General features: G+C 37.5%; 1 protein-coding gene and 1 pseudogene across 1 annotated transcript in view; one reads left to right on the forward strand and one right to left on the reverse strand.

Moving 5' to 3' along the window:
* STPG2 (sperm tail PG-rich repeat containing 2) overlaps nt 1-25947 on the forward strand; it is a 614851-nt gene that overhangs the window by 38232 nt on the left and 550672 nt on the right. The gene's annotated exons all lie outside the window — the stretch shown is intronic.
* Nucleotides 1463-1744, reverse strand: LOC109246578 (60S ribosomal protein L37-like; annotated as a pseudogene).

Consider the following 25947-nt stretch of genomic DNA (forward strand, 5'->3'; position numbering starts at 1 on the left):
TGTTTTCTTTATTCATTAGAGCCCTTAGCCTAGTAATCCTACTTGTTTTAAGTTTCACATCTGGTGATGGTACTCTTCCTGTCATGTCTGGCTCTGATGCTTGCCCTGTTTCTTCTAATTTTTTTTTATATTTGTTGTAATTTATTCTTAATAACTAGATGTCTTAGTCTGTTTGGGTTGCTATAATAGAATATCACAGATGGGGTAGCTTATAAATAAGAGAAATTTATTCCTTATAGCTCTGGGAGTCTGGGAAGTCCCAAGATGAAGGTGGCAACAGATTCAGTTCTGTTGAGAGCTCACTTATGGTTCATAGGTCATCTTTTTGCTGTGTCTTTACATGGTGGAAGGGGCAAGGGAGCTATCTTGGGTGACTTTGCTGTTGTTGTTGTTGTTCAAATAAGGACACTAATCTCATTTATCAGAGCTCTGTGCTCATGAGTTAATCACTTCCCAGAGGTGCCACCTCCAAATAACATCACATAGGGGATTAGGTTTAACACGAATTTTGGGGGGATACAAAAATTCTATCTGTATAACTTGACATGATGTATTAGGCAAAGAAACTAAATATGACTTTAGTATGTAAATAGTATTTAGTATTTAGTATTGTAAATTGTAAATTTAGTATTGTAAATATGACTTTAGTAATGTGGTGGTTAGGTATGGGGGAGGGGAAGAGTTTTTAGTTCTGTGATTAGCTCTTAGTATTTTAGTGAGCCCATGCCTCTGCACTGGACTGAACTTCACAAGTCTTTCTCAGTTTTTTCCCCCTCTTAGATGGGTTAGAGTGGCTAGTGTGGGTTGGAGTTAGGTATTTCCTTTATCTTGTGTGGAAGGCTAGAGGTGACTGGAGTTGTGCATTTCCATTCTGTAGGTCAATTATGTGCTGATAATGCGCCAGCAAGTTGGGCTCTGGTTAGTTTGATTTTCCAGAGAGCTTATCTTGTTAAGAAAAACAGAATGTTCTGGTATATTTCAAAATGCTGCTTTTCCCTCTCCCCCTGCCAGATGCACAAGGGGTTTTTCTCCAGTATTTACTGTGAGAACCTAGTTGAGCTCCTGGAAGTAAACCAGATTGTGGGGTCCTCCCCTATGACTTGGCCCATGGTGTTTTTACCTCTCAGATTTGTCTTCACTGGGCCTCCAGCAATTCTTCAATTACAGTTTAGGTATTCCTATACAGAGCAAATCTCTGCTCTGGTAAGCTGTGACTCCCTGTATTTGCTTGTCTGTCTCTCCGATCTTGTGGGCAGTGGTTTGCCCTGTGTTTTTTGCTCTTTCATGGATCTAAGAAGAATTTGAGTTTACATTCTGTTCAGGTTTCTACTTGTTGTTAGGGAGGAATGATGACATCCAAGTTCTTATGTGCAGAAATGGAAACTGGAATACAGGAAATTAGTTTTTTTTTTTTTAAACCAGAACATTTATTGTATGATTAATCATTGGAGTCCTTAAGATTTCAATGTGCAACAGTTGCCTTTGTGGGTTTAGGTGTTGTTTCTTCACGAAATCCATGCCTTAATCTGTGGTATACAATTTTTAGAGGCCTCATTAGATCAGTCCCAGTGGTATTTCACCTTTTAGCCTTGGCACTCCAGTTATTCTCTCTTCTGCTTGGCAGGATAGCTACATTTTCCATAGGTCAACTTCTGAAGATGTGGTAGGGCTGAGAGCCATAGCAGTGACATAATGTGTGGTTCTTATTATGATGCTTTCCAAATGATGACGTCCCTTTTGTCATCTTGTTTTTGTGGTTGAGACCAAAGAGAGGAAATGAGTCTTTTAAACATAAAATATTTTCTGGAAGTCACATCAAGAAGATGGTGAACTAGGAGTCCCGACACTCATTCCGCTCCCCTCCGCCCCCAAAAAGAAACAAACTATAAACAACTACATACTGATGAAAATAGCTATGGGAGAGCTTAGAGTACAATGAAGAAGCTACATAAACCCTTAGGAGCTCAAACTCAGGATGGCCACATAGAAAAGTATAAGAGGCATTTTATCTGCTTCACACCATCCCTCAGTCCATCATAGTTTGATGCCAAGAAGGATCTCAGTAGTGTAACTTGCTACCATGTGTGAAGACAGCAGGAGGACCCTTGCAGCCCTTGTTACCACCATGGATATCTGAAACTTTTGCTACTGAGGATCCCTGCAGTCTTCACTGATGCTTAATCCAGCAGATGGAGCTGTCTGGAGTCCATCCCATTGTGCCTCCATTGGAGAAGGAGACACCAGGACTGGAGCTGCCATTCATGTCTCATAACCATGTACAAACCCAAGACCCTGACTGGACCCAGCTCTAGGAGGATCCCTTTGGCCATGACTTCCTCCTGTGGGGAAAAGGAGAACAGGGGAATTGCAGCGGCTTTTGACACTGAGGACCAGTAGCCTTTGGTGCTGCCACAGAACCCTGTGGTTTTTGACCATGTTGGCCTCAGGTGTCCTAGCTTCATAGAGTGTATACTGCTGCACCCTCCCTGAAGTCAAAACCTCCTTGGTGGTTCCCCTTTCCTTTGGAGTTAGAGCCATTGTGCCCTACTCAACTGGTGGCCTGACAATAACTCATAGGTCTTTTCCCACTGAAGATAGTCCATAAAATCTAGAAGAGGTGACTGCTCCCTCAAATGTGCAGACATCAATGCAAGGCTATAAGAAACACATAAAAAAATCAAGGAAACAGGGCACCACTAAAAGAACACTGTAATTATAGTAACTGGCTCCGAAGAAAGGGAGATCTGTCAATAAATTCAAAATTATTGTTTTAAGAAAGCTCATTTAGCTACAGGAGAACAAAGACAAAGTGAAATCAAGATAATAATTGAAGAAAATATGAAGTTTAACAGAGAAAGAAATCACAAAAGATAACCAGACAAATTCTGGAGCTAAAGAACACAGTGAATGAAATGAAAAAATGCAATAAAGAGCTTCAATAATAGACTCAATCATGCGAAGAGAGAATCTGTCAACTCAAAGAAAGTTCATTTGAAATTATCCAAAGGAAAGAAAAAGTAAAAGAATGAAAAAGAGTGAGGAAATCTTACAGGCTTTATAGGACATCATGTGAGAATCAATATATGCACTTTGGGAATCTCAGTAGGAGAAGAGAGAAAAAGGGGCAGAAAGAAATAATGGTTGAAAACTTCCCAAATCTTTGGAAGGACATGGTCATTAGTATTCATGCAGCTCAAAAGTCTTGAAATAGGATCAACCCAAAGGAGATTACACTGAGACACATTATACTTAAATTATGAAAAGTCAACAGCAAAGACGGAATTTTTAATGGAGTAAGAGAAAACTGATTCATCACATATTAGACTCCTCTCCCCCAAACTGTTCACTAAGAATATAAGTTTATTTCTCAGTAGAAACCTTGAGGCCAGTTGAGAGTGAGAGGATATATTCAAAGTGCTAAGGGAAAAAAACACAGCCAAATAAGAATACTGTACCCAGAAACATTCCTTAAAAATAGGGAGATAATGTATTTCCCAGACAAACAATACGTAAGAGAATTTGTCACCCTTAGACCTACTTCATAAGATATGCTTAAGGGATTTCTTAAAACTGAAAACATGCTAAACAGCAGCATGAAAATATAGGACAACATAAATTCCATAGATAAAGGTACATATATAAACACATACAGATTACTATAGTAGTAAAGATAGTATGTAAATTGCTTGAACTCTAAAAATATATATATTTTTAGCTAAAAATATATATTAAAAAAAATTTTTTTTTGAGAGAGAGAGACAGAGTTTGAGCCAGGGAGGGGCAGAGAGAGAGACAGAATCCGAAGTAGGTTCTAGGTTCTGAGTTATCAGCACTGAACCTGACACGGGGCTCGAATCCACAAACTGCAGGATCATGACCTGAACTGAAGTTGGGCACCCAACCGACTGAGCCAGCCAAGCGTCCTGATAAATATATTTTTTAATGGCACACAATTTAAAAAGAAGCAAAATGTCTATAAGAGCACAAACTATATATGCATGTGGAGGTAATAAAAGGTTAGTATTTTTGTATGTGATTGAAGTTAAATTAAAATGGAAGGTCATAATTATATTTTGTATAACTCTTGAGCTAACCATGAAAAAAACCTATAACAGGTACACAAAAGATGAAGAGAAAAAACAAACAAACAAATCACTACAAAAAATTATCCAGTAAGAAAGGAGCACAAGAAGAGAAAGATAAAACCATTATAAGGCACAAAGAAAATAATTTTTTTAAATGGCAATAATAAATTTCTCACTTATCAATAATTACCTTAAATGTAAATACATCAAATTCACCAATTAAAAGGCCTGTAGTGCCTGAATATATTAAAAAAAAAAAAAAACAAGCAAGATCCAGTGATATGCTGTCTATGAGACACACTTTAGAATTAAAGATACACATAGGCCAAAAGTAAAGGGATGATAAAAGATGTTTCATGCAAATAATGATCAAAAGAAAGTGGGGTTCGTTATATGTATGTCAGAAAAAAATAGAATTCAAGTTTAAAACTATCTCTAGTGACAAAGAAGGTCGGTATATAATGATCAAAAGGTCATCTCAACAGGAAGGTATAACGATTATATATGTACTCAATATCAGTGTACCTAAACATATAAAACAAATATTGACATATCTTAAGACAAAAATTGACAGCTATACAAAATAGTAGGAATGAATACAGAAATATTTGACTTGAACAACATTATAGACCAAATAGATTCAACTGACCTATGTAGAAATTTCTACCCAAGAACAGAATATACATTCTACTTAAAGGCACACTGAACATTCTCCAGGATACATATCTTGAAAGGTCACAAAACAAGTCTTAACAAGTTTAAGAACATCAAAATAATTCCAACTATCTTTTCTGACCACAATGGAATAAAAATAGAAATCAACAATAGCAAGAAAATGGGAAAATGTATAAATACATTGAAACTAAACAACATTCTCTTAAAAATCATTGGGTCAAACAAGTGTCTGTTGATAGATGAATGGCTAAAAGATGATGTGTTGTGTATATACAATGGAATATTACTCAGCCATAAAAAAGAATGAAATCTTGCCATTTGCAACAGCATAGGTGGAGGTAGAAGGTATATTGCAAGTGAAATTAAGTCAGAGAAAGATAAATACTATATGATTTCAGTTATATGTGGAATTTAAGAAACAAAACAAAAAAAGGCAAACAAAAACACACACTCACACTCATATACAGAGAACAAACTGGTGGTTGCCAGAGAGGAGGTAAGTGGGGGAATGGGTGACATGGATAAAGGTGATTAGTAGTACACTTACCTTTAAAAATTTTTAAATGTTTATTTATATTAGACAGAGAGAGAGAGAGAGAGAGAGAGAAAGAGAGAGAACAAGTGGAGAAGGGCAGAGAGAGAGACAGAGACAGTATCTGAAGCAGACTCCAGACTCTGAGCCTTCAGCACAGAGCCTGATGTGGGGCTTGAACCCACGAGCTGTGAGATCATGACCTGAGCCGAAGTTGGATGCTTAACTGACCGAGCCACCTAGGCACCCCAGGAGTACACTTATCTTGATGAATGTTGAAAAATGTATAGAATTGTTGGATTACATTGTATACCTGAAAGTAATTATAACACTGTATGTTAATTATACTTGAATAAAAAGTCATTTAAAAAAATGAGAAGGAAAAATAATAAAAGAAAAAAATCATTGGGTCAAAGATGAAATCAAAAGGAAAATTTAAAAGGTATTTTGAAACAAATGAAAACAAAACATACCAAAACTATGGCTGCAGCAAAAGCAGTTCTCAAAGGGATGTTTTAGTGAATAATACTTATATGAGAACAGAAGAAAAATCTCAACCTAACTTTACACCCCAGGGAACTAAAAAAATAAGAACAAACTAAGCCAAATTAGCTGAAGGGAGGAAATGATAAAGGTTAGAGCAGAAATGGGTCAAATGGAGAACAACAAACAACAAAAAAGAACAAAACTAAGAGTTGGTGTTTTAAAAGATAAAATTGACGAACTGTTAGAGTAAGAAAAAGACAGAAAAGACTCAAATAAAATCAGTTGAAAGAGTAGATATTACAATGGATGCCTGAGAAATAAAGTGAATTGTAAGGGACTGTTATGAACAACTGTATACCAACAAACTGTACAGCCTAAAAGAAATGAATAAATTCCTAGAAACATACAACCTAGCAAAACTGAATCAGGAGAAAGTAGAAAGTCTGAACAGACCAATAACAAGGAGACTTACTTGGTAATAAAAAAATTTCCCGCAAAGAAAAGCCCAGGACCCATTATCTTGGGTAAATTCACTACACATTCAAAGAAGAATTAATACCAATCCTTAAAATTTTCCAGAAAATAGAAGTGGGAACATTTCCAAACTCATTTTATGAGGTTAGCATCACCTTGATACCCTAACCAGGCAGACACTCCCAAGAAAAGAAAACTACAAGCCAATATTCCTGATGAACATTGTTGTAAAAATCCTTAATAAAATATCAGCATTAAATAAAAAAATTGACAGCACATTTAAAGGATCATATACTATGGCTGAATGTGATTTATCCCAGGGATGCAAAGATGGTTCAACATACACAACATGATAGAACAACTTAAGAAAATGGAAGGAAAAAAAACCCATGTGATCATTTCAATAGATATAGAAAAAGCATTTGATAAAGTTCAACACTCATTCATGGTTGAAACTGAACAAAAGCAGTATGGAAGGATCTAACATCAATAGAAAAAATGAAAATGGTAACTATCTTAGATGATGGATATATATTAATTAGCTTGAATGTGGTGATTATTTCACTATATTTATATATCAAATGATCAAATGGTACACCTTAAATATATACCACTATCATTTTTGCTCTTATCTTGTATTTTTCATTTACATGTATTGTAAATTAAATGCCAAAATATTATGTCAGTATTATCCTGTGATACATCACTGTTATTTGCTATACATGGAAAAACTGTAAAAGATAAGGAATGGTTACAGCACAAGTCTTGGTGAGTTGGAGGAGTGGATGGTAGAAGATGTGAACACTATAAAGAGCTGAAGATTTGATTGCTGCTTAGTGTGTCCTTTTCTAGTGAAATCTAATGTATAGTTTAATTTGACCATATTTAAGGGGAAGCTAATTCTAATTATATATACTTGTAAGTACAAATTTTAAACAAAATATTGTGTTTACCTAGGGGCTTATCTGTTCTAACTATATGCAGTTAGCTTCTTTTTCCTTTAAAAATAAACTCTGAAAACAATTTTGATAAACTAAGAATATTGAGTTATCAAGGGGTGTTTATAATGAAAGCAGATAATATGAATGTATTGATATATTCTACATATGTAATATAAAACTAATAAATGTTTTGTTCAAAATGAAGATTTTTTTCCTCACAACTTTTTCCATGATAGTATATTGACCTAGATAATAATAATAAAATAATAAAATCTTAAAAATAACTTTTAATTTATTTGTCCTATAATGGTAAAAAGAATAAGGAATTAAGTTGAAGTAGTTGAAAATAGGATCATAATTGTACTTGACATTTCTCAATGCTTTTTTTTGTCATAGCAAGTATTTGTTTATGAGATTTGAAAAATATTGTTTCTAAAAAATTTTTAAGTTTTGAGGTAACAAGAGAAGATGGAGTCTTTTCCACTTTTTGAACTCCAATTTTTTTGGCTTACGTAATGTTAAATGGTAATTTGTCAATGATTCTTAGGCTGGATTGGGCTCATAGACCATAGTTTGCTGACTCCTGAAAGAAAGATATTGAGGTACATAGCATATAGACTTACGATTTTATTTAGATGGCTTATATCATTTTGGTGACATATGTAAAACACTCTTTAAAAGTGAGGGAGGTGGGTCTTCAGCACTTGAGAAGAATGAATGCACACTATGGGGGATGTGATAAGGAGTTAAACTGAGGTAAATAAAATAGTTCCAGGTCAACAGAAAAAGATCCCATTTGATACTGGTCAACAAAAGCTTGTTTCTATGGAGGCAAGGGTGGGGATTTGTATTATATGGCTATATGTTGTTGGAGACTATAAATATGTGACGTGGGGAGAATTTGAGAGAATAAGGATTTTCAAGGCCAGAATGGTTAACCATGGAATCAAGCCTATGTGGAGGGAATAAAAGAAATCAGAAGGGGCTTGATGGACTGTAATAATAAGGCAAAGTTGAGAATTTGGAGATAAAAATGAGGGTAAACAGGAAGTAGGTAGGATAGAGGGAATAGAAGTGAAACGATAGTTGCCACTGAGGATACAAGAATTCAGTTTTATGGGGAAGAAAACTGACAAAACCTTGAGTGTGTTGTGCTTTTGTGATCTTGTTAAATTACCATTTGTTAAGTAGAGACCTGGGGTGTTGGATGGTGAGCCTGGTTCAACAGAAGACCACAAGGGAACTAAAATCTAACTCTATTACTCGGAGGTGGTGGAGGAGTTACAGGGCATGATCTTGTGGGAGGTCAAGGCAGGGTGCAGGCAGAGAGTGAAGTAGAACTTCTGGGGCATATACCCTTATTAGGGTCCATGTGTGGAGTGCTTTGGGGTTCCTGGGCTACATATGGATTGGTCAATTCAAACCTAAAAAAGTGGAGTTTTAGTAAGCTTCAAGGGAATCTCATCTAAGGGGTAGGCAAGGGGAAGGTGTGAGTGAGTGAGTGCTTTTCACAAAGGCTGTTGGGGGAATCATGCCTGGAATTTACATTTACTTGTGACTCTACAGTCTTTTATCTAGGGCAAGCCCTCAAGGGAGGGGCTGGTGTCAGTTCAAAGCCCCTGCAGACTGGCCACAAAAAAATGGATGCTGAATTAGCCATATGGAGTAGTTTAGCTAAACTGTCAATATGTGGATGAAGGTTGGATGAACCCTATGGTTTACCACTTTTTCTAGCTGCCCTCTAGGGAATGATGCAGAGGTTTTCTTTGAGTCACAAACCCACCTGGGATTGCTGAAACCTTCCTGCCCTTCAGTTTAGCACTTAGGATGGGGAAGTATAGGGCTTAGGGCCCATTCTCAAGCACACGTATCCATGGTCTTTTGCTTTTCTTTCTATTCCCTTATTCATGAGATCTTTCTCTTAGGCAAGGAGAGAAAAAGCATGGAAAAACAGCCTCTGTGGTAGTATTTTCTTTTTTTGTCTTAATGCTTGATCTCTAACATTAGTTAATTACAGGAAAATGAGTTTTATTCTGTATATCCTTTATAGTCTTAGCTGCCCAAATGCAGATGAATAGAAATGAGAATATGGAGAAGGATTTCAGTAGTGGAGTGCTGCAGGATTTTCAATAGACTGGAGAAATATCTTCATTTTGGGGGCGCAGGGATGGGAAAAAGAACAAGGAGGAGTGATCAGCTTTAAAGATGCTAGGAAATAACAGTTTGGAATACTTCTCCCACATAATAAGAGCAGTTGCAGCAAGTGTAGTATGACTTGGGAAAGTTGGTAAATTTGGTGTGGAATAGGCTGACTAGCTTCATTCCATTTTTTCCTTCTTTAAATTCCACTGATGCACTGACTCCTACAATAGATGGTACCTACAAATTAATTGTAGGTAGTGATTCCTCAAAACTCTCTCAGAATGCTCTTTACTTACATGGAGCCAATTGATCCTTCTCTTGTTCGCCTGGATCTCACTCAGATTTCAGGCTTGTATTTACACATTCATACTCTTCTTTTTGCTTATTAGACTTTGACTTCCCTCTAAGGTTTTTATGTTTTCACATCTTTACAAACTTCTTCCTCTGAACTCTCTGGGTCTGGCTAATCCAGGGCCTTCCCTTCCCTTTACTTCCATGTAAGGGGAAGTTAACACACATTCTAGAAGAGGGGTGTAGTCTTATTAGATTTGTTTCTCAACATGTTCATCTTTCTCCCCCCATGCTATGTAAAGTTTATTTCAAAATGCATTTCTTTTTAAATTTAGAAGTTTGCTTTGTTTTGTAGAGACCACTTTTTTGAGACATAATTCATATATCACAATTCATCCATTTAAAGTACATAGTTGAATGGTTTAGTGTATTCACAGAGTTGTGCACCCATCATCACAATCAATTTTAGAGTATTTAACTCATCCCGATTAGCAGTCATTACCATTTTGCCCCCGTCCTCCCAGTTGTGGGCAATGTATTTCTGTCTCTGTAGATTTGCCTATCTGGACATTTAATGTAAATAGAATCATAAATTATTTGTCCTTTTGTGACTGGTTTCTTGGCATAGTATTTTCCATGTCATAGCATGTATCAATATTTCATTTTTTATAGCTGAATAATGTCCCATTACATGGATATACCACATTTTGTTGATGTATTTATCAGTTAATAGACATTTCGGTTGTTTATACTTTTTGGTTAAGAATGGAAATAATAAGTATAATACTATGCTAAATAAAATCATAAGAATGAGCATAAGAAGGATTCTGCTATGAACATTTGTATATAAGTCTTTATGTGGGCATATGTTTTCATTTCTCTGGGATATACACCTGGAAGTGGAATTGTTGGATAATATCATAATTCTTATGTTTTAGCTTTTTGTGGAACTGTTTTACAAGCAGCAGTACTATTTTACATTAGGATAAAACTGAAGGTTCAATTTCAACATGTCTTTGCAACACTTGCTATTGTTTGTCTTTCTGATTGTAGCCATCCTTGTCGGTGTGAAGTGATGTATCATTGTGGTTTTGATTTGCATTTCCCTAAAGACTATTGATGTTGAGTATCTTTTCATGTACTTGTTGGCCATTCATATATCTTCTTCAGAGAAATGTCTCATTAGAGTCTGTGCCCATTTTAAAATGGATTGTCTGTTTTTATTACTGACTTGTAAGAGTTCTGTAAATTTGATTTGCTTTTTTCTGGATTTATGATTAATTTCTTTTTTTCTAATTTTTAAAAAAATTTTTTTTAACATTTATTTATTTTTGAGACAGAGAGAGACAGAGCATGAACGGGGGAGGGTCAGAGAGAGAGGGAGACACAGAATCTGAAACAGGCTCCAGACTCTGAGCAGTCAGCACTGAGCCCGACGCGGGGCTCAAACTCACGGACCGTGAGATCGTGACCTGAGCCGGTCGGACGCTTAACCGACTGAGCCACCCAGGCGCCCCATGATTAATTTCAATAACATTATTTCTTATATGTGAAATTGTTAAAAAATGTTTATCTTATGTCCACAATTAAACCATTATTTCTGAAAGATGATAATCTTTCATTCTGCTTGTTTTTTGATATAACTATAGTTAGTGGAGTGAGGTTAATGTTTATTAACACATTTTTTTTTTTTTTTTCTGTTAGGTCTGACTTTGTTTCTTTTTTTTTTTTTTTTATTTTTTAATATATGAAATTTACTGTCAAATTGGTTTCCATACAACACCCAGTGCTCATCCCAAAAGGTGCCCTCCTCAATACCCATCACCCACCCTGCCCTCCCTCCCACCCCCCATCAACCCTCAGTTTGTTCTCAGTTTTTAACAGTCTCTTATGCTTTGGCTCTCTCCCACTCTAACCTCTTTTTTTTTTTTTTTTTCCTTCCCCTCCCCCATGGGTTTCTGTTACGTTTCTCAGGATCCACATAAGAGTGAAACCATATGGTATCTGTCTTTCTCTGTATGGCTTATTTCACTTAGCACCACACTCTCCAGTTCCATCCACGTTGCTGCAAAAGGCCATATCTCATTTTTTCTCATTGCCACGTAGTATTCCATTGTGTATATAAACCACAATTTCTTTATCCATTCATCAGTTGATGGACATTTAGGCTCTTTCCATAATTTGGCTATTGTTGAGAGTGCTGCTATAAACATTGGGGTACAAGTGCCCCTATGCATCAGTACTCCTGTATCCCTTGGATAAATTCCTAGCAGTGCTATTGCTGGGTCATAGGGTAGATCTATTTTTAATTTTCTGAGGAACCTCCACACTGCTTTCCAGAGCGGCTGCACCAATTTGCATTCCCACCAACAGTGCAAGAGGGTTCCCGTTTCTCCACATCCTCTCCAGCATCTATAGTCTCCTGATCTGTTCATTTTGGCCACTCTGACTGGCGTGAGGTGATATCTGAGTGTGGTTTTGATTTGTATTTCCCTGATAAGGAGCGACGTTGAACATCTTTTCATGTGCCTGTTGGCCATCCGGATGTCTTCTTTAGAGAAGTGTCTATTCATGTTTTCTGCCCATTTCTTCACTGGGTTATTTGTTTTTCGGGTGTGGAGTTCAGTGAGCTCTTTATAGATTTTGGATACTAGCCCTTTGTCCGATATGTCATTTGCAAATATCTTTTCCCATTCCATTGGTTGCCTTTTAGTTTTGTTGGTTGTTTCCTTTGCTGTGCAGAAGCTTTTTATCTTCATAAGGTCCCAGTAATTCACTTTTGCTTTTAATTCCCTTGCCTTTGGGGATGTGCCGAGTAAGAGATTGCTACGGCTGAGGTCAGAGAGGTCTTTTCCTGCTTTCTCCTCTAAGGTTTTGATGGTTTCCTGTCTCACATTCAGGTCCTTTATCCATTTTGAGTTTATTTTTGTGAATGGTGTGAGAAAGTGGTCTAGTTTCAACCTTCTGCATGTTGCTGTCCAGTTCTCCCAGCACCATTTGTTAAAGAGACTGTCTTTTTTCCATTGGATGTTCTTTCCTGCTTTGTCAAAGATGAGTTGGCCATACGTTTGTGGGTCTAGTTCTGGGGTTTCTATTCTATTCCATTGATCTATGTGTCTGTTTTTATGCCAATACCATGCTGTCTTGATGATTACAGCTTTGTAGTAGAGGCTAAAGTCTGGGATTGTGATGCCTCCTGCTTTGGTCTTCTTCTTCAAAATTACTTTGGCTATTCGGGGCCTTTTGTGGTTCCATACGAATTTTAGGATTGCTTGTTCTAGTTTCAAGAAGAATGCTGGTGCAATTTTGATTGGGATTGCATTGAATGTGTAGATAGCTTTGGGTAGTATTGACATTTTGACAATATTTATTCTTCCAATCCATGAGCAGGGAATGTCTTTCCATTTCTTTATATCTTCTTCAATTACCTGCATAAGCATTCTATAGTTTTCAGCATACAGATCTTTTACATCTTTGGTTAGATTTATTCCTAGGTATTTTATGCTTCTTGGTGCAATTGTGAATGGGATCAGTTTCTTTATATGTCTTTCTGTTGCTTCATTGTTAGTGTATAAGAATGCAACTGATTTCTGTACATTGATTTTGTATCCTGCAACTTTGCTGAATTCATGTATCAGTTCTAGCAGACTTTTGGTGGAGTCTATCGGATTTTCCATGTATAATATCATGTCATCTGCAAAAAGCGAAAGCTTGACTTCATCTTTGCCAATTTTGATGCCTTTGATTTCCTTTTGTTGTCTGATTGCTGAAGCTAGAACTTCCAGCACTATGTTAAACAACAGCGGTGAGAGTGGGCATCCCTGTCGTGTTCCTGATCTCAGGGAAAAAGCTCTCAGTTTTTCCCCATTGAGGATGATGTTAGCTGTGGGCTTTTCATAAATGGCCTTTATGATCTTTAAGTATGTTCCTTCTATCCCGACTTTCTCAAGGGTTTTTATTAAGAAAGCGTGCTGGATTTTGTCAAAGGCCTTTTCTGCATCGATTGACAGGATCATATGGTTCTTCTCTTTTTTTTTGTTAATGTGATGTATCACGTTGATCGATTTGCGAATGTTGAACCAGCCCTGCATCCCAGGAATGAATCCCACTTGATCATGGTGAATAATTCTTTTTATATGCTGTTGAATTCGATTTGCTAGTATCTTATTGAGAATGTTTGCATCCATATTCATCAGGGATATTGGCCTGTAGTTCTCTTTTTTTACTGGGTCTCTGTCTGGTTTAGGAATCAAAGTAATACTGGCTTCATAGAATGAGTCTGGAAGTTTTCCTTCCCTTTCTATTTCTTGGAATAGCTTGAGAAGGATAGGTATTATCTCTGCTTTAAACGTCTGGTAGAACTCCCCTGGGAAGCCATCTGGTCCTGGACTCTTATTTGTTGGGAGATTTTTGATAACCGATTCAATTTCTTCGCTGGTTATGGGTCTGTTCAGGCTTTCTACTTCCTCCTGATTGAGTTTTGGAAGAGTGTGGGTGTTTAGGAATTTGTCCATTTCTTCCAGGTTGTCCAATTTGTTGGCATATAATTTTTCATAGTATTCCCTGATAATTGTTTGTATCTCTGAGGGATTGGTTGTAATCATTCCATTTTCATTCATGATTTTATCTATTTGGGTCATCTCCCTTTTCTTTTTGAGAAGCCTGGCTAGAGGTTTGTCAATTTTGTTTATTTTTTCAAAAAACCAACTCTTGGTTTCGTTGATCTGCTCTACAGTTTTTTTAGATTCTATATTGTTTATTTCTGCTCTGATCGTTATTATTTCTCTTCTTCTGCTGGGTTTAGGCTGCCTTTGCTGTTCTGCTTCTATTTCCTTTAGGTGTGCTGTTAGATTTTGTATTTGGGATTTTTCTTGTTTCTTGAGATAGGCCTCGATTGCAATGTATTTTCCTCTCAGGACTGCCTTCGCTGCATCCCAAAGCGTTTGGATTGTTGTATTTTCATTTTCGTTTGTTTCCATATATTTTTTAATTTCTTCTCTAATTGCCTGGTTGACCCACTCATTCGTTAGTAGGGTGTTCTTTAACCTCCATGCTTTTGGAGGTTTTCCAGACTTTTTCCGGTGGTTGATTTCAAGCTTCATAGCATTGTGGTCTGAAAGTATGCATGGTATAATTTCAATTCTTGTAAACTTATGAAGGGCTGTTTTGTGACCCAGTATGTGATCTATCTTGGAGAATGTTCCATGTGCACTCGAGAAGAAAGTATATTCTGTTGCTTTGGGATGCAGAGTTCTAAATATATCTGTCAAGTCCATCTGATCCAATGTATCATTCAGGGCCCTTGTTTCTTTATTGACCGTGTGTCTAGATGATCTATCCATTTCTGTAAGTGGGGTGTTAAAGTCCCCTGCAATGACCACATTCTTATCAATAAGGTTGCTTATGTTTATGAGTAATTGTTTTATATATCTGGGGGCTCCGGTATTCGGCGCATAGACATTTATAATTGTTAGCTCTTCCTGATGGATAGACCCTGTAATTATTATATAATGCCCTTCTTCATCTCTTGTTACAGCCTTTAATTTAAAGTCTAGTTTGTCTGATATAAGTATGGCTACTCCAGCTTTCTTTTGGCTTCCAGTAGCATGATAAATAGTTCTCCATCCCCTCACTCTCAATCTAAAGGTGTCCTCAGATCTCAAATGAGTCTCTTGTAGAAAGCAAATAGATGGGTCTTGTTTTTTTTATCCATTCTGATACCCTATGTCTTTTGGTTGGCGCATTTAATCCATTTACATTCAGTGTTAGTATAGAAAGATACGGGTTTAGAGTCATTGTGATGTCTGTATGTTTTATGCTTGTAGTGATGTCTCTGGTACTTTGTCTCACAGGATCCCCCTTAGGATCTCTTTTAGGGCTGGTTTAGTGGTGACCAATTCCTTCAGTTTTTGTTTGTTTGGGAAGACCTTTATCTCTCCTTGTATTCTAAATGACAGACTTGCTGGATAAAGGATTCTCGGCTGCATATTTTTTCTGTTTAGCACACTGAAGATATCGTGCCAAGCCTTTCTGGCCTGCCAAGTTTCAAAAGAGAGATCAGTCACGAGTCTTATAGGTCTCCCTTTATATGTGAGGGCACGTTTATCCCTTGCTGCTTTCAGAATTTTCTCTTTATCCTTGTATTTTGCCAGTTTCACTATGATATGTCGTGCAGAAGATCGATTCAAGTTATGTCTGAAGGGAGTTCTCTGTGCCTCTTGGATTTCAATGCCTTTTTCCTTCCCCAGTTCAGGGAAGTTCTCAGCTATAATTTGTTCAAGTACCCCTTCAGCACCTTTCCCTCTCTCTTCCTCCTCTGGGATACCAATTATGCGTATATTATTTCTTTTTAGTATATCACTTAGTTCTCTAATTTTTCCCTCATACTCCTGGATTTTTTTATCTCTCTTTCTCTCAGCTTTCTCTTTTTCCATAACTTTATCTTCTAGTTCACCTATTCTCTCCTCTGCCTCTTCAATCCGAGCTGTCGTCATTTCCATTTTGTTTTGCATTTCGTTTAAAGCGCTTTTCAGCTCCTCGTGACTGTTCCTTAGTCCCTTGATCTCTGTGGCAAGAGATTCTCTGCTGTCCTGTATACTGTTTTCAAGCCCAGCGATTAATTTTATGACTATTATTCTAAATTCACTTTCTGTTATATTATTTAAATCCTTTTTGATCAGTTCATTAGCTGTTGTTATTTCCTGGAGATTCTTCTGAGGGGAATTCTTCCGTTTGGTCATTTTGGAGAGTCCCTGGAGTGGTGAAGACCTGCAGGGCACTTCCCCTGTGCTGTGGTGTATAACTGGAGTTGGTGGGCGGGGCCGCATTCCGACCTGATGTCTGCCCCCAGCCCACTGCTGGGGCCACAGTCAGACTTGTGTGTGCCTTCTCTTCCCCTCTCCTAGGGGCAGGATTCACTGTGGGGTGGCGTGGCCCGTCTGGCCTACTTGCACACTGCCAGGCTTTGGTGCTGGGGATCTGGCGTATTAGCTGGGGTGGGTAGGCAAGGTGCACGGGGGCAGGAGGGGCAGGCTTAGCTCGCTTCTCCTTAGGTGATCCACTTCAGGAGGGGCCCTGTGGCAGCGGGAGGGAGTCAGATCCGCTGCCGGAGGTTTGGCTCCGCAGGAGCACAGAGTTGGGTGTTTGCGTGGAGTGAGCAAGTTCCCTGGCAGGAACTGGTTCTCTTTGGGATTTTGGCTGGGGGATGGGCGGGGGAGATGGCGCTGGCGAGCGCCTTTGTTCCCCGCCAAGCTGAGCTCTGCCGTCCGGCGGTGGGGGGGGGGGGGGGGGCTCAGCAGCTCTCCCTCCCTTTGTCCTCCAGCCTTCCCGCTTTCTGAGCAGAGCTGTTAACTTATGACCTCCCAGATGCTAAGTCGCGCTTGCTGTCGGAACACAGTCCGTCAGGCCCCTCAGCTTTTGCCAGCCAGACCCGGGGGCTCTGCTTGGCAGGCGAGCCGCCCCTCCGCCCCGGCTCCCTCCCGCCAGTCCATGGAGCGCACACTGCCTCGCCGCACACCGCCTAGCCGCCCTTCCTACCCTCTTCCGTGGGCCTCTCGTCTGCGCTTGGCTCTGGAGACTCCGTTCTGCTAATCCTCTGGCGGTTTTCTGGGTTATTTAGGCAGGTGTAGGTGGAATCTAAGTGATCAGCAGGACGCGCGGTGAGCCCAGCGTCCTCCTACGCCGCCATCTTCCCTCCCAATCCTCTGTTAACACATTTTGAATAAATTGATTACAGATTTGAAAAATGAACAGTTTTATTTAGTTTTTTAAAAATGTTTGTTTCGGGGCGCCTGGGTGGCTCAGTCGGTTGAGCGTCCAACTTCGGCTCAGGTCATGGTCTCACAGTTTGTGAGTTCGAGCCCCACATCAGGCTCTGTGCTGACCGCTTGCTCAGAGCCTGGAACCTGCTTCAGATTCTGTGTCTCCTTCTCTCTCTGCCCCTACCCAGTTCAGGCTTTGTCTCACTCTGTTTCTCAAAAAAAATAAATCAATGTACAAAAATTAAAAAAAAATGTTTGTTTCTTTATTTTGAGAGAGCGAGCATGTGCACATGCATGAGTGGGGAGGGGGGACATAGAGAGAGGGAGAGAGAGAGTCCCAAGCAGGCTTTGCACTGTCAGTGTGGGAGTTGGTCCCACTAACCAGGAGATCATGACCTGAGCTAAAATCAAGAGTCAGACTCTCAACCGACTGAGCTACCTAGATGCCCCAAGCAGTTTTATTTAAAATTTGAATTTAGGGAAAGAATTCTTAGGTTTTATCTTTCCTTCCATTTATCCTAATGTCCTGGAAGAATAAATTTAAAGCAATAAAATAATTAAATACTCTAGTGTCTTTGGATTTAAGCATTTTCTTATGGTGCCACAAAATATAATATGAATATAATATTTTAATGAATGATTGTGAGTTTTTAAAAATTTATCATATCCCTGAGATGTGTTTAATTCTGCTATGTATACAGTGTTGTTTCAGTACATCTTTTGAATATATTATGGTGTCCTACTCTACTGAGAACTTTTGTTAAAAAACACAATATTACCTTTTATTCAACCTGAACATTTTCCACAAGAATCTTTCTTGCTTTTGGCCATCCATCTTCATTAACTTCCTTAATGAGTCCTTAATATAGAAAGACATTAAATAATAGTTTCTATTGACGTTCTTTGATTTGGTAATGCAAAATTTATGAGGTTGCTATAATAACTTCTTATCTGTTAAAAAACTGAGCAAAATTTCACTAGGTGGCGCCAATATTTTGGATTTTATGGACATAAAACTACTTATTCATTTCCCATATTCATTAAAACAAATGTTTAAACAGTATGTGGCAAGATATGAAAATATGCTTTGTAGTTCTCCTGAGCAAACCTAAATTGGAAATTTTAGTTTTTCGTCTGTTCTGCCAAATGGAAATAACTTAGCAGTAAGTATTTAAAAATGTTATTTAAATTCTGGTTGCAAAATAAGTTATAGAGCTATCATTACATTTATCTATATAAAGTTATGAAAACAGAATTTTATTTGTTAAAATTTTTTTTTAAAAGTTACATTTAAAAGGTATAATTTATAAACTAGGTTTTCCTCTGAATTAATAGATTATTTAAGATAATTTATTAATTTTAAGTAAGATCTTAAGTAGATTTCAAGTAGAAAGGTGTAGTTTCAAGTAAGTAAAAATATGCTTATAAACATTAATGATGATGATTATTATTTTTTTTAATTTTTTTTAATGTTTATTTACTTTTGAGACAGAGAGAGACAGATCATGAACAGGGGAGGGTCAGAGAGAGAGGGAGACACAGAATCTGAAACAGGCTCCAGGCTCTGATCTGTCAGCACAGAGCCTGATGCGGGCTCGAACTCACGAGCCGTGAGATCATGACCCGAGGTGAAGTCGGATGCTTAACCGACTGAGCCACCCAGGCGCCCCAATGATAATTATTTTTTGAAGCCTGTCATTATTACTAATGGCTCTCTCTTATGGGTGGATTGTTCCATTATTTATGATGGAAAGGTTTTACCTTTTCACTTATCATTGCTAGTCTTTAATATTTATTAAATTACCTGATTACTTAGCATTATTAACAGGTATTTGGGATTTTATTGCAGTTAGTAATATGTAGTGGTGGCCTTGAAATAACTTAAATTTGAGGATAAACAAAGATTTAGGAGGACTTGCACACAATTAAATGTGTTTTTCTTTCCTAAACACAAATTAGTGGTTTGTGTAATGGCTACTGTGTCTAAAAGTTGGAGTGCAAACTTTTTTTATTTTCTAAGTTTTCCAATTTTTAAATCAGGGTTTCAAAGAGGAAAGGAAATGTGTCAAGATGGGAGAAAAAATTATATGTGAGAAATGGAGTGAGGAAGAAGTTTGGAAACACTTATTTATTGGTCAGACAGTGGTTATTTATCCTTTGGAAGAGCATCTGATATTTTCAAGCCTAATCATAAAATGATTGGTATTGTTACTCATGACTTTTATATACTGAAGTCATGCTCATTCATGGTAAAATTTTAAGAACTATATAAAATAAATAAAACATTATTGATTTAGTGGTGAAGAGTTCCAGGCTTTAGACTCACACTCCAAATTCTTACTCTAGCATATACTAGTTGTATGATCTTGGGCAAGTTATTTTGCCATTTTAAGTTTAAACAGTTTTCCATCTAAATTTCTAAAGTATAAATAATAGTATCTGCAAAAAGGTTGTGAGAATCCAATGAGATGTAATTATATATACACACACATGAATTGCTTAACACAGTGTCTGACATTTGTTAACATGATAAGTGATACATATTACTATTACTCATTTAATGAATATTTTTTGAATACCTACTCCATGTTGTGAATAGAAAGATGATGAATAATACAGAGGCTCTTAAATCAAGGAGTTCACACTTTGATAGAAGCTACAAATATGTACAAAAGTTTTCAATAATATTCAAATCAGTTACAATGGGACTTCAGAAGAGAAACTCATTGGTTCTTCTTGGAGGATGGCAGAAGTCAGGAAAGGATTTCAAAATATGTTTGGGTTGTGTTTTGAAGGATGGGTAGTTATTTGGATGAAATATAACATTGCGGCAAAGAGAATGTGCAAAGCCATGAACATTTGAGAAAAGCGATCTTTTTTTTATCTAGAGGTGATGATGAACCAGTAAATATTTTAAAGCAGGAAATTCACAACAGCTTTGTGATTTTAGAAAAGTAGGACAGTTAACTGTGAGTCAAATGTATGGGGTGTACATAGTGATTCACATAGTAAATTCCCTTATTAAGATGGTGAAATGAGGAGCACCTTGTGGCTCAGTCAGTTGAGCATCTGACTCTTGATTTTGGCTCAGGTTGTAATCCAGGGTCTTGGGATCAAACCCCATGTTGGGCTCTGTGGTAAGCATGGAACCTGCTTAAGATTTCTCTCTCTCTCTTTATCTCTCTCTCTCTCCCTCTCTCCCTCTGCCTCTCTCCCTGATTGCTGTCTCTAAAAAGAAAAAAAAAATAAAGATAGTGAGGTAACCCTAGAAATGATGGGAAAGTGACATATATTTGTATGCTAATATTGGTTTTTATCTAGTGATTAATTTGATGTAGGAGGATGAGTGGGAAGTATTGAGGATGACTGCTAGGTTTCTCACTTAGAGTACTATATGGATACTAGAGAGAGTTGGAGAGAGAGCATACAGAAAGCATGTCAGTGTGTGTGTGTGTGTGTGTGTGTGTGTGTGTGTGTGTGTGTGATGTGTAGTTCTGGGAAATCAGATTATTTTAAGCATCTGTTTGTTATATAGGTAGAAATGTCTTGAAGGTTGTCAGAAAATTGAGAAAAATCTGGATTGGAGATTTAGGAATTAGTCTTCGGGCTAAGTTATATAGTCCATAAGGAATGAGGATTGAACCTGGAGGTTGACAACCTTTAATGAGTAAGTGGAGGATCAGGGGAATCTAAGAAAGAAACAAAGAAGGAGGATTAAAAATGGTATGAGTAGAATGAAGAAGAAATGATCTCATAGGAGCCAGAGGAGGATTGCATATCAAGAAAGTGGTTGCCATCTGTGTCACATACTTTGGATAGATTAATAAACATAACCCAAGTGGTGCCTGGGTGGCTCAGTTGGTCAAGCATCCAACTCTTGATTTCGGCTCAGGTCACGATCTCACAGTTTGTGAGTTCGAGCCCTGCATTGGGCTCTGCGCTGGCAGTATGAAGCCTGCTTGGGGTTCTCTCTCTCCCTCTCTCTCTGCTCCTCCCCTGCTTGCTCTCCTGCTCTCTCTCAAAATAAGTAAATAAAATTAAAAAAAAAAACCAAAACATCGTTTAAAAAAATAAAGATAACTGAAAAGAATCCATTGAATGTTGCAGAATTTTAAAATCAATGGTAATTTTAGCAAAACACTCTGATGGACCAGGTTGCAGGCAGCAGATGACAATGGACTTTAGAATGGATAGACTTGGATTGTGATGCCTCCCACTTTGGTCTTCTTCAATATTACTTTGGCTATTCGGGGTCTTTTGTGGTTCCATACAAATTTTAGCATTGCTTGTTCTAGCTTTGAGAAGAATGCTGGTACAGTTTTGATTGGGATTGCATTGAATGTGTAGATTGCTTTGGGTAGTATTGACATTTTAACAATATTTATTCTTCCAATCCGTGAGCATGGAATGTTTTTCCATTTCTTTGTATCTTCTACAATTTCCTTCATAAACTTTCTGTAGTTTTCAGCATACATATCTTTTACATCTTTGGTTAGGTTTATTCCTAGGTATTTTATGCTTCTTGGTGCAGTTGTGAATGGGATCAGTTTCTTTATTTGTCTTTCTGTTGCTTCATTATTAGTGTATAAGAATGCAACTGATTTCTGTACATTAATTTTATATCCTGTGACTTTGCTGAATTCATGTATCAGTTCTAGCAGACTTTTGGTGGAGTCTGTCGGCTTGTCCATGTATAATATCATGTCATCTGCAAAAAGTGAGAACTTGACTTCATCTTTGCCAATTTTGATGCTTTTGATTTCCTTTTGTTGTCTGATTGCTGATGCTAGCACTTCCAACACTATGTTAAACAACAGTGGTGAGAGTGGATGTCCCTGTCCTGTTCCTGATCTCAGGGGGAAAGCTCTGTTTTTCCCCATTGAGAATGATATTAGCTGTGGGCTTTTCATAAATGGCTTTTATGATGTTTAAGTATGTTCCTTCTATCCCGACTTTCTCAAGGGTTTTTATTAAGAAAGGATGCTGAATTTTGTCAAATGCTTTTTCTACAATGATTGACACGATCATATGGTTCTTATCTTTTCTTTTATTAATGTGATGTATCACATTGATCCCAGACTTTAGCCTCTACTACAAAACTGTAATCATCAAGACAGCATGGTATTGGCACAAAGACAGACACAGAGACCGATGGAATAGAATATAGACTCCAGAATTGGACCCAAAAATGTATGGCCAACTAATCTTTGACAAAGCAGGAAAGAATATCCAATGGAAAAAAGACAGTCTCTTTAACAAATGGCTGGGAGAACTGGACAGAAACATGCAGAAGATTGAAACTAGACCACTTTCTTACACCATTCACAAAAATAAACTCAAAATGGATAAAGGACCTGAATGTGAGATAGGAAACCATCAAAACCCTAGAGGAGAAAGCAGGACAAAAACCTCTCTGACCTCAGCCACAGCAATTTCTTACTTGACACATCTCCAAAGGCAAAGGAATTAAAAGCAAAAATGAACTATTAGGACCTCATGAGGATAAAAAGCTTCTGCACAGCAAAGGAAACAATCAACAAAACTAAAAGGCAATAGACGGAATTGAAAGAGATATTTGCAAATGACATATTGGACAAAAGTCTAGTATCCAAAATCTATGAAGAACTCACCAAACTCCACACCTGAAAAAACAAATGATCCAGTGAAGAAATGGGCAGAAAACATGAATAGACACTTCTCTAAAGAAAACATCCATATGGCCAACAGGCACATGAAAAGATGCTCAACGTCGCTCCTCATCAGGGAAATACAATCAAAACCACACTGAGATATCACCTCATGCCAGTCAGAGTGGCTAAAATGAACAAATCAGGAGACTATAGATGCTGCCGAGGATGTGAGGAACGGGAACCCTCTTGCACTGTTGGTGGGAATGCAAACTGGTGCAGCCACTCTGGAAAACAGTGTGGAGGTTCCTCAAAAAATTAAAAATAGATCTACCCTATGACCCAGCAATAGCACTGCTAGGAATTTACCCAAGCGATACAGGAGTGCTGATGCACAGGGGCACTTGTACCCCAATGTTTATAGCAGCATTTTCAACAATAGCCAAATTATGGAAAGAGCCTAAATGTCCATCAACTGACGAATGGAAAAAGAAACTGTGGTTTATATATACAATGGAATACTACTTGGCAATGAGAAAGAATGAAATATGGCCTTTTGTAGCAACATGGATGGAACTGGAGAGTGTTATGGTAAGTGAAATAAGTCTTACAGAGAAAGGCAGATACCATATGTTTTCACTCTTATGTGGATCCTGAGAAACTTAACAGAAGACCATGGGGGATGGGAAAGGGAAAGAAAAAAACGTTAGAGAGGGAGGAAGCCAAACCATAAGAGACTCTTAAAAACTGAGAATAAACTGAGGGTTGATGGGGGTGGGAGGGAGGGGAAAGTGGGTGATGGGCATTGAGGAGGGCATGTGTTGGGATGAGCACTAGGTGTTGTATGGAAACCAATTTGACAATAAATTTCATATTAAAAAAATAAAGCATTAAAAAAAAGAATGGATAGACTTAAGAAAATCTTGTGAATATAGATTGCTTACTCTTTCAGAGAGTTTGCCTAGCATGGAAGGCCGAGAGATAAGCTCTTATTGAATAGCTAGAGTTTTTTTTTTTTTTTTTCTTTTCTAGAGGAGAGACTTTATAGTTCTTGCCACTATAAATCTCTACATGTGTTATTTACCTTTTGCTAATTTAGGATTATTGCCAAAATAAAAGCTAGGTTAATGATTTTAAATAACCTGATAATTAAGTTATTAATATTTCAATTCAAAAAGCTTTTATTGAAGTGAGTAATGTTTGGTTAGCATTACACTAGTTGCCATAGGACTTCAGATATTAAAAAAAAAACTTCTTTTCCTTCTAATTGGAGACACAGAACACATATATGAAACAGAAAATACATGGTGTTTCCCCTGACATTTACTGAATGAATGAATGAATGAATGAACAAATGAATGACATAGATCTATGAGGGTTAAAAATAGAGTATATGTGAAATACAGGGATATGCTGAATGCAATGGGCTTTAGTAGTTCTTATGACATACAAAGCTGTTATAATCTGACCTTTACTCCAAATTGCACATTTCACATTTTTTCTCTATGTATCCTATATTTTAGTCATAGTGAACTCCTTTCAGTTTCTTGAGCTTACCATTCTTGTGCCTCATTCCGCACCTCTCTCCCTCTGCATAAGCTAGTCTTTCCTCTGGAAAGACTTTTTCTTCTTTTTCTTCATGTGGCTGACTTGCGCTCATTCTTTGAAATTTAACACCTGATAGTCTACACATACCTCAATCATGGCATTTATCATGCTTTATAATATCATTGTGTATTTCTGCCACCAGACCATGCCATTCTTGAGGTCAGAGATCATGTCTTATTGATTTTAAATCTTTTAAATCCCTAACACATGGTGGATGAAAGGAATTATTGAGTGAAGGAATAAAATCACATTGAGTTTGGCTCTTACAGGAAATGTTGGGCAGAAGATTGGTGGACAGTAGCAAATGAGGACATTTTGGGTAGAAGTAGAAACCATGGCCTGTGTGTAGCTGGCAGAGTAATCTAGCTAGCCAATGAGATTATTTTAGTACTGAGAGAACCCTAAAGATGGAAATAATAAAGGGCTTTTAATGCAAGCTGGAAATGTTCAGATTCCAATATAAATTGGAATAGTCATTTTTAAGCAGGAGGACGTGGAAACATTTTTCAGGTTGTTTATTTTGATAGTTGTTTATTTTACAGAACTCCCTTGTTTAAATCTCATTCATTCCTGAAAGCATATTGGATAACAAATTTTTAGGTAGCAGGAACCTGTATTCTGTTATTTTAAGGACAAAAAAATAATACATCTGTTCTGTGTCTCCCTCTCTCTCTCCCCCTCCCCTGCTCATGTTCTGTCTTCTCTGTCTCTCTCAAAAATAAACATAAAAAAAAACTAAAAAAGATAATACATCTGGTTCATGCAAAATGATACATCGGTTTCCCAAATAAAACACACTTAAACACTTATATAACAATCACACAAGGATTTCTATAAGGCATTTAAAACACCAGTTACTTAATTAAAAAAATATATGTATTGAGCTCATTTAGTAAGGTTTTATGTAGTCAATAATGATACTGCTGTATATCACATAACTTTATTTTGCAAAAAACATGTTCTGTAATGTCAATAAACAGTGAAATAGTATGTTATGGATACTAAAAGTATATACATTTTCCGGGTTGATTATGTCCTCAGCCAAGTGACAGAAGCAAAATCTGAGATCAGTGAAGTACTAAGCCTGGACAGCAAGGAAGGCATGGGAGGAAGTGGGAAGATAAGATCATTGCAGTAACGCACTGCACTTTAAACAAAATCAGGAGTGGTCTCATGAGGACAACAGCTGAGATAAAACTGTGGCCCACCCTAAATTCTCTGACCAGATTTGTGCAGGTCACATTGTTTGCTTGTATGCGCCTGCAGATTCATTATAGTAAGTTTCTATTTAAGTATTGAATTTTGGGTAAGATGTTTGGCAGGTCA

This window comes from Panthera pardus, unplaced genomic scaffold (genome assembly GCF_024362965.1).
Source record: "Panthera pardus isolate Hobbes unplaced genomic scaffold, ASM2436296v1 HiC_scaffold_13, whole genome shotgun sequence".
Taxonomy (NCBI): Eukaryota; Metazoa; Chordata; class Mammalia; order Carnivora; family Felidae; genus Panthera; species Panthera pardus.